This window comes from Vicugna pacos, chromosome 13 (genome assembly GCF_048564905.1).
Source record: "Vicugna pacos chromosome 13, VicPac4, whole genome shotgun sequence".
Taxonomy (NCBI): domain Eukaryota; kingdom Metazoa; phylum Chordata; class Mammalia; order Artiodactyla; family Camelidae; genus Vicugna; species Vicugna pacos.
Window position 1 is genome coordinate 51,509,200 of NC_132999.1, and position 9,438 is coordinate 51,518,637.

Genomic DNA, 9,438 nt, shown 5'->3' on the forward strand with positions numbered 1-9,438 from the left:
TACCTTCTCAAGCCCCAACAACTCAGTGAGGTGGGAACTCCTATTATCTCCATTTCGCAGGTAGGGAGACTGAGGCTCAGAAAGGTTAAGTACTTTGCACAAGGTATCTCAGCAACTAAATTGCAAAGCCAGGATAAACATCTAGTCAGTGAGACCAAGAGCAAGTACTGCTAGCTACCTGCCTGCACCACTGCCCCAAACCACAGTCTCACTAGCTCCTTGACCTCTTCCCATTCCTACCAAGTAACCTCAAGCCTCTGCTCACACACCCAGTGACAGGGAGCTCGCTACCTTGCCATGTTTTTAACCATAGCTACACTCACCCAGCACTAGTTAGGCACTGGGCCTCACACCAGGCGCTGTAAAGATTCTTTGTAGCATCCCATCCCCACCACAGTCCTGTGTTCTCCACCTTATACCCATCGTACACATGAGACAACCAAGGCTTAACATGACCAAGGAACTTGCCCAAGGTTACAAAACTAGTTAGGGACAGGCTGAGATTCAAATTCAGTCCTGTTCTTTATCTAGTTCAGACTGAAAACTTCTTTTGGTTTTGGGGAGAGAAATATCTGTCTGCTTGAAGTAGCAGCCCTAATTCCTAGTTCTCCCAGCTCTTTTCTCCAGATGCCCTCTTCAGATATTTGAAGGAAGATACATGTAATCGCTGAGTCTTTTGTATACCAGAGTCAATATTCTGGTTCCTTCAACTGTTCCCCCATAAAATGTGGTTTTGTGGTCTTTCCCCTCAGCCATCATTTGGTTCATTCTCCTATGAATGAGCTACACTTTCTCCATGTCCCTTTCAACATTCTGATACCAAATAGAACATGGGACTCCAGGTGGCAGAAGGGCTATAACCTCCTTCATTATATATGCAATGCTTCTATTAATGCAGCTCCAAAGCCAGTAAAGCTTCTGTATATGACGCTGTGTATCACAACTGCCCCATGCACTTGTGATAAAGAATGAACAAGCCAGCAACTTCCCTGCCCGCCTGGAATTTTCATTCTTCCCACAGGGTAAGGAAGAAGGCCGAGTCACAGGCCACTTGGTGAACTTTAGACACAGATTTTAGAATGTCAGAGCTGCAAGTGGGGCCCAGTCTCTTCAGGCCCTTTTTAATAGATGAGGAACCTGAGCCCAGAGAGGAGCAGTGATAGACCCAAGATTCCACAGTGTGACAGAATCAACTTCTGCCTTTCTTAGAACCTCAGGCACAGGTAAGCCCTGGGACCTTAGAGGGGGATGTAAGCTGAGATGAAAATGCCACCCTGGAAGATTTGACTGAAGGGATCATCAACCCTAGGCCTCCTACCTCAGAGAGGTTGGCAGAAATCCTGGTCTATCCCAGATATGACCACCAGGTGGCAAAGAGGTACAAGAGAAAGGCCCAGAAATCAAAGGTGGGTGGGCACTTCCCTCATTAACAGCAATTATCCTTAGCAAGTGGGAATGATGAGGTGGGAAGGCTGCCTGCTCTGGGACAGCACTCTGGCAACTGTATACACTATATACATATACAGAACTGAATTCTGCTTCAACTAAGGAGAGAGCAGAGGGTAAGTGTTAAAAGCTTGGACACGGGCATCTTGCAGACCTGGTAGGAAATCTAGCTCCTCTTTGCTGCTTTATCAGGTCACCTCCCTGACACCTAGCCTCTGACTCATAGAATGGATGCAGGATAAGTTCCTTATTTCCCCAGGCTCTACATAGAGATGGAGTTGCTGGTGCTGTCTTCCGGACTGGTCCCTTTTCCAGGTGGATGGTGAGCAACTCCCCCTGGCAGAGACATCTCCATCAGAGGACAGGGAAGAGGTGAGGTTAATGGCATCTGACAGCCTCAACAGCCCAGCTTAGGCCTGGCAGCTCGTTCATTTATTTGTTCACCTCACATCACACAGGGAACTGCGTGTGCAGAGGCTCTGGGGCTGGGAACTATGAATGTTTGGGGCCATGGTGGGCAAGGATGCCTGAGAGGAAAGAGAGGGTTGGAAAAGTAGGCTGGGCCTTGAGGGCTAAACTAAGTGACTGACTTTGAACTTTATCCCAGGAGAAACAGAGATCTACTGAAGATTATTCAGCAGGGGAATGACTGGGTCAGGTAAGTGTTGAGAGCCATCACCGTGGCTGTGTGTGAAAGGAGGTATGGAGGTGGGGGAGCCTGGAGGCAGAGAGACCAACCGGGAGGCTAAGTAAATGAGAGCTGCACACTGGACTTGGTGATGGCAATGGTGGCTGATATTCCGTCCACTCAGAGCTTCTGAGGTGTCCTGTGGAAACTTGTCTGTCTGGTCCATAAGAAAGTTCCCACAGGATAAGGAGCTGCTCTGGGCCCAGGTACGAGGAGTAGGGGGTCCCTGCAGCAGGTGTTTCCTAGAAGATCCTTGAGGAAAACAGACCAGCCTAGGAAGAGAGAGCCTAGGCTAATGAGAGAGACATCTTGGGCCAGGGTGGAGTGAGAGGCAGTGTTGTCTAATAGTTAGAAACACAAGCTAGCATTAGGCACATCTCTCTCGTGTTCCAGCTGTGCCACTTCTTAGCTGTGTGACCCTAGAGAGGTCACTTTGCTACTCTAATCCTCATTTGCTCATCCATAAAATGTGACTGCCAGTAGGACTCACCCTTTGAAGCTGTTGTGAGGGCTGGACAAGGTAATGTGTTCAGCTCAGCTCTGTGCTGGTTACCTGGGAAGCACCCAATGTGTGAAAGCCCAAGGGGGAGCTTCTGGTTCTCAATGACCCTCAAAAATAGTGTCTGTTGCCAGGGCATGGTGGTCATTCTGGCTCTGCAACACCTCACCAAGCCAGGCTGCTCAAAATGGGCCAGCCTAGGCTACACACCACATTGAATTAGGCCAAGGGAATTCTAGCCAGAAGCAAAGAAATGATGCTTTGGTCAGCCTGGGGCCACATTCGGGGGAAACGTGCCATTTCTGTTCCACTTTTTGTTTTTGTTTTTCAAAACCAGAGCATGTATTGCATGACTAATCATTGAAATCTTTAAGATAAACTGGATGCTGCAACAGCTGTCCTCTTGGGTTTAGGTGTCGTTCCCTCATGGAATCCATGCCTGAATCTGCGGTATATAATTTTTAGGTGCCTCATTCGACCAGTCCCGGTGGTATTTCATCTTTTAGCTTTAACACTCCAGTTATACTTTCTCTTTCGCTTGGCAGGGTAGCCACATTTGCCACAGGTCGACTTCTGAAGATGGTAGGCCTTAGATTCACATCAGCGGCACAACGTGTGCGTCTTATTCTGACACTTTCCAAATGATGACGTTCTGTTCGTCATCTCGCTTCTGCAGCCAAGACCAAAGAGGCCAGAAGAGCTCTGTTCCACTTTTTGAAGCATTAAGAATGATTGTCCTACATGACATTGTAAATTGACTATACTTCAATTGAAAAGAAAAAGATTCTCCTTACTCCAGAGGTCTCAGGTGAGAGTCTCTTTTATTCCATCGATTTCTTCCTTAATTTGCGGGTCTGGTGTACTGCAGTCTTCCCATAGTTCCAGTTATTGTGGTAAAGATTTTGTGTATGTTCCTTCATGCAGTCTTTACAGCAACTCTCACAAGTGGGCATTATCTATTATTATTGTTATTGTCTCCACTGGATGGATGAAAAAACTGAGACTTGAAGAGGTACAAATGTACCTGGGTTTGTCTGACACCAATTCCTTTGCTTGTCACCACAACACTCACTTGCCTTATGGACAGGTCATTGGAAAGGCACCTAGGGCCCCCCAGCAACCTGCCCCCAGAATTACCTAGCGAGTAGAATGCCAAGACTTGTCTGGACCAAAAGTCAATGAGACAAATAACCATGTGATACAGGGCCCAGCAATTGTCATAAGTCTGACCAAGGCATAGTCCATTGTGTTAGTTGAGGTCCCTTCTATAATGCATTCCTCTGAGAATTTAGTACAGGGAAAAATTTGTCTCCCAAATTACTGACCTGACTCTTCCAATTAGACTATAGCAATAGCTAACTCTTACATAGAATTCACCATGTGACAGTCCTGTTATAAAAACTGAATATGCTTGACTCATTTAATCCTCCCAATGACCCTGAGAGGGGTTTTATTATTATATTACCTCCATTTTTCAGATGAAAAATGGAAGCAAAGAGAAGTTAAATAACTGCCTAAGTAACTGGCAGGGTTGGGCTTCAAAATAATACATTCTGGCTCCAGGGTTTGTGTGCTTAATGACAACTCCTTCCCATATAGTTCGTAACTCATCCTATTTCCCTCTTTGCTTTGACTGCCAGGAAACTCAAAGCCATGGTTTTTGCTCTGTCACAGTTGCTATCCTTAGAAAACTTGGCCTAGAATTTCTGCTATACTTAGCCAATTTTTCATCTTTCTTCCCTCTTTTTTCCACTGGCCTTTGGTCCAGGCTTTCATTACTCCTTGATTCTTGCTCTCTAATTATCCATTAGAAAGGCTTGTAGCTGTGATGGAAACCAGCCCTTTTTGGAATAGACAGGACATAATGTATCAATGAGATAAACAGAGATTCTTTTTGACCAGCTGAACTAGCCAGACACAGATGGTGCTAGATGGATATCTTTTGAGCAATTTTGAGCAAAAACCATGCTCCGTGATGTGGAGGATATAACAATGAACCCACGTTGGTCCCAGTGGCAGTTAAATTAGCTAAGTGCTTAATAGAGAAATCTTGAGATCTCAATGCCTAAACACTAAATGGAAGCTAGTTCAAAGTGGGCACCATTCTGTAAGGCAACTTAAGTGAAACCCAGGCTGGCCAAGGCTCTGCTATGTTCAACGTGTGGTCTCCCAGGTCCCCCTGGTGTTGGCATCCAGTTGGCAGATGGGAGAGAAAAGAGGGAGCTTTGAGAAAGCAGACTTAGATCTTAACTTGGATTTGTCCTGGACACAGAACACGTGGTTTCTGCCCATAACCCACTGTCACATACTTAGTTGCAAGGGGTGCTGGAAAATGTACTCTGGGCTGCTTTTCTCTGAAATGACTCTATATGTGTAAGGGGAACATCTTTAGTGAACAGATGGCATTATTTCAGTTCACAAGGAACTTAAAATAATTGAACTGTCTACCCATATAAAATGGCTAAGGAAACACACAATGTGTCTTATGGCCGTGAAGAGGGAAATAGGCTTTCTCCGTTTGTAAGGAACCATGAGCAAAATGAAGTATTGACGTTTTAGACCAAACATACTTGTCCAAAAGGGGAATGGATTATTACGGGAGAGAGAGCGCTTATCATGGTAGGATGTATTGAAGCAGAGGCTGAATTTTCACTTGGCTGAAGGCACTGGAAGAAGTCAGGCTAGATGCCTCCTACTAGTCCTTCTAATGTTCAGCTTCTGTGCAAGGCTGCACAGTCATCTCTAAGCCCTTATTTTGTGTCAGGTTCCAGGTGGGGCTTGGGGGACACAGAAACAAAGGAGACAAGGTTCTTACTCAGGTTACTCACTGTGATGAGTTGAAGTAGGCTATCTGGGAAGTTGAAGTAGGCTCTGGAAACAGGAGACTGGCATTTAAGTCCCAGCTCTGGAGCTTTGTAGCTGTGTGACATCGGAGAAACCACTTGGCCTCTCTTGTTCTGTTTCGTCATTTATAAAAAAGGGACAATATTATTTTCATACATTCTGAGGACTCAATGACACAAGTACATTTACAGCATTTGTAGCACGGTGCCTGGTAGGTAGTAAGCATTTTATTGTATTAGTAGTAATATTTTTACTGTGATTTGGGTAAGTCCCTTCATTTTTTCAAACCTCAGTTTTCTCATCTATTTGATGGAATTAATCAACTTCCATCACAGGTTTGGAGTCTTGCTGTGTTGTGGGCTTAGCTTCCCGATGGGGTAAGTGGGTCGCATCATACCCACGCTGTAAGGACGAGAAGATCAGAGACGGCAGTCGGCACCGTCCGGCACAGAGGAGGAACCCGAGTGAACAAGGACGCGATTTCCTGGCTGCGCTCCCGGGAAGGAGGTTTGTGCTGGGTCCCATCCCCCGGCCGGTCCTGCTCAGGAAACGCGGAGAGAAAGCCAGGAACCAGGCCTGCCGGGCCCCGCGGCCCCTCCGCGCCTCGCCCCTCCCCTGCCCCGACTGCAGGAAGCCGGCCGGCGGGAACGCCCTGCCGGGCGGGTGGGAACGGCCCCGCCGGCTTCCCAGGCCCGCGGCGGCGGCGGCGGCGGCGCGGAGCTGTCACTGCGGCAAGCGCGCCGCCTCCCCCGCCGCCCGCGCTCGCGCTGCAGTCCGCCCGTTCGGATCTCAGGGAAGTGCTGCAGCGCGGGTCCCGGGCGGCCGGAGCCGAGAGGCTGAGTCCTGCGGGCGCCAGCGCCCCACCCGGCACGGAGCCCACGCCGCAGGGGCTGCGCTGGGGAGGGAGAGCTGGCCGACCCTCTCTTCTGGGAGGTGGCACTCTGAGGCCTGAGGGTTTGTAGGTGAGTGGTCCAAGGTCGTGGCTATTAAACAGCAGGGCCGGAATTCGACCTGGGGTCTGACTCTCAAGTCTGTGCTTTGAGTCTGGGGTCCTGGTCCAGGTTCTTGAGGGGCTTGTGGGGGAGGGAGGTTCAGGAGAACAGGAGCCCTGAATCTGGGGGCTGTTGATGGCCTCCCAGAGGTCTGTGAACCTCTTGATTTTGGGTATAGCATGTCGTGTGTTGCATTTTCCTTCAGAGTTTCAAAGGTGTCAGTGACCCAAAAAGGATTATGAAGCATCGCTTTCCAAGGCCCATGGGTTCCTGTGTGGTAGCTCCAGCTTTGTGAGGGCCTGAGTCCCTCTGCAGTCAATGTAGCATCTTCAGAATGTCTCTGCAGGGGCCCGCTGTTACCCTAGAGGGACTTGGGTCTCTATAGGATCCCAAGCTCTTTCTCCTGGGTCTTGAGAATCTTTTCTATAGAATGCTGGGGTCTGTTTGTGAATTTGAGGTCCTCCTGGGGCCCTGGTGTCTTATCTGAGATTCTGAGAATTTCACTATAAGGTCCTTCAGTCCTTCATGCTGTGAGGTCTAAACGTGGGCCTCAGGATGCATATGAACACTTGCAATTGCAGACAAGATTTTGTGGGTCTGCCTTTATACATGTAGTTCCTGGGAGAAGTTTTCTGGATGTCACCACATTCTCAAAGGGGGCCCTGGTCTCCACATCGGGAAAAAAACATTGCTTTAGTGTATCCAGTGTTAGACATACCTTGCTCCCTTCTCACTAGTAAGAGCCAGGGATGAATAAGAGGGAGGAGATAAAAGGCAGTGTTGTCTAGCAGAGGAGCATGGTTCTGGAATCAGGCATTTAGGGTTAAAATCCTAGCTTTTCTACTTACCAGCCTAGTGACCTTGAGGAACTTTCTTAACCTCTCTGAGCCTCAAGGCCACCTTCTCTAGGAGGCCTTCCCAGTGTCCCAGATTCAGTTAGGTCCCCACTTCACATCCCCCAAGCCCTCAATGCAACTGGCCTGATACCTTGTGGGATTTAACACAATTGTTAGAAAGTAATTGTGTGTTTAATGTTATCTTGTCTCTCTACTCCACCAGTCTTAAGCTCCAAGAAGGCAGGGACCTTTACTGTCTTACACATGTTAGGCTCTCAGCCATTTGTTATGAAATAAATAAAAGTGAAGGAATGGAGGGATGCATGCCAGACGCTGCACTGAGGGCAGAAGGGAATCAGAAATGAGTAAGCATCAGCATCAGTCCCCTCCTTGAGGAGGTCCCAGGCTGGTGAGGGGAATAGTATGAGTTTGTGCAAGGAACGCTGTCCTAAATGTGTTAGTGCGAGCTGAAGATTAATTGGGAGAAGCACTAACAGGGAAAGCACCAAGAGATCCAATAATGGGTGAGACTCAGTCCTGGAAGAGCTGACATAACAACTTCCCTTTGAATTATGTGTTATAAGTTACAAAGTGCTTAACTTACATAAAATATCCAGATATGCCCTTGCCCCACAGAGATGGGTAAACTGCTGCTGGGAAGAGTTCAGTGACTTGCCCAAGGCCACCCAGGCAATCATGGCTTCCTGAGTGCACACTGGCTTCAGAATTCAGCCCATATCCTTCATTTAAAAAAAAAATTTTTTTTTAATGGGACTAGAAAGGAGTGTATGAGGGCACACTGCCATAGACAACAGCAGGCCACACAAGCGAGGCTTGCCTGCATGAGCCAGCCCGTATCCTTTAGGAATTAGGTTTTGTTGTTGTGAGGATTTTGGTTTAGATCCCTAAATGTGAGACTTTGGGCAAGTTTACTTCTTTGAGCCTTGTTTTTCTAATCTGCAAGATAGAAATAATGACTCTCATACCCGTATGATGCTTGGTTTATAGTAAAGAATCCATATGTGTTTGTCGAATGAATGAATGAAATATATGTGTTGGTGGGTGGTCTGAAATGTGATGGGACTTAAAATCATGCCATTTGGGGGATGGCAAGAGAAGTTGAGGACAATTTTATCCCTCCCCACTTTCACTTTCTGTGATTTCTGTGAGACTTAGCACTGATTTCAACCACGTTGTTCTAATTTATTGTTTGCAAACCAGCAAAAGTGAACCAACCTCAGCTTGGTTAGCTTTCTTTTTATATGCATCTTTACTGCCTTTTTTCTGATGACCAAGTAACACATCCTCCTTGTAAAAAGTTTAAATTGCAGAAAGATATCGAAGATGATGAAAGTGCAGGCAGGTTTAGGCACTATAGGTACAAGATGCTGACAAATTGTTATTACCTGGGAGGTGGGGGGTGGGCCACAGGACAGGGAGCAAAGTTCTTCCTGCTTAAAAAAAGTCTCTCCTACCAGCCTTGCCATGGTTCCTAAGAGTTCTGTTTAGGAGCCTTGACTCTGGCTGTAGCATTGAAAGTTCAAGTGCAGCTAAGAGCTGGGGAGTGGGGAGAAAGTGAGAATTGTCTGGGCAGGGTCTTTGCCTGGAATGCCACGAAGAATGAGATGGACCCTGTGGGATTTTCTATAGCAGTACGCACAGTTGGTTCAGATGTCTATTGCTGATACATGTTATAGCTGTGTTTTCAACCCTTTTCCTCTCTCAGCATTCAGTAGAGTCTTTTTTGAAAATTCCTGCCCCCCCCCACAAACAAGAAAAGTAAAGCGGAAAGAAAAAAAGGTAAATGCCTCCTATTTAGTTCTCTATATTCTCCATTTTAATGCATATATTAAGCATATAATTTATAATTATGGGTTCCAACTACTCCTGTAATTCTGCAATTTACTCTTACTCTTTTTTAACAATAACCAGTAGACACCTTTTCTTGCCTATTCATGAAAATCGACTACATTCCTTTTAACAACTGAACTTCCTGTGGTCAGGACTATTAGCCCTGCCTCCAGCCCAGAGGCCAGCACATGAGAGGTCCTACTGGGAGGGCATGTTGGAATAGTAAGAGCTGCCACCATATCCTGGCATGAACTAGGTACCAGGCTCTGAACTAAGCTCTTT

The 9,438-nt window shown here is 47.0% G+C and overlaps 1 pseudogene; it reads right to left on the minus strand.

Moving 5' to 3' along the window:
• Nucleotides 1-3,002: 3,002 nt before the first annotated feature.
• LOC116282929 (large ribosomal subunit protein eL37 pseudogene) lies at nt 3,003-3,296 on the minus strand (annotated as a pseudogene).
• Between the last annotated feature and the right edge of the window lie 6,142 nt (nt 3,297-9,438).